A 298-nucleotide genomic window follows, 5' to 3' on the forward strand; every position below is an offset into this window, starting at 1 on the left:
TGTGTGTGTGTGTGTGGGACCCTGTACCCCAGTGAGAGTCTGTGTGTGTGTGTCTGTGTGTGTGGGACCCCGTACCCCAGTGAGAGTCAGTGTGTGTGTGTGGGACCCCGTACCCCAGTGAGAGTCTGTGTGTGTATGTGTGTGTGTGTGTGTGTGTGGGACCCTGTACCCCAGTGAGAGTCAGTGTGTGTGTGTGTGTGTCTGTGTGTGTCTGTGTGTGTGTGTGGGACCCCGTACCCCAGTGAGAGTCAGTGTGTGTGTGTGGGACCCCGTACCCCAGTGAGAGTCAGTGTGTGTC

Source organism: Rhincodon typus, unplaced genomic scaffold, assembly GCF_021869965.1.
Source record: "Rhincodon typus isolate 14 unplaced genomic scaffold, sRhiTyp1.1 hic_rhity00009876, whole genome shotgun sequence".
Classification (NCBI taxonomy): Eukaryota; Metazoa; Chordata; class Chondrichthyes; order Orectolobiformes; family Rhincodontidae; genus Rhincodon; species Rhincodon typus.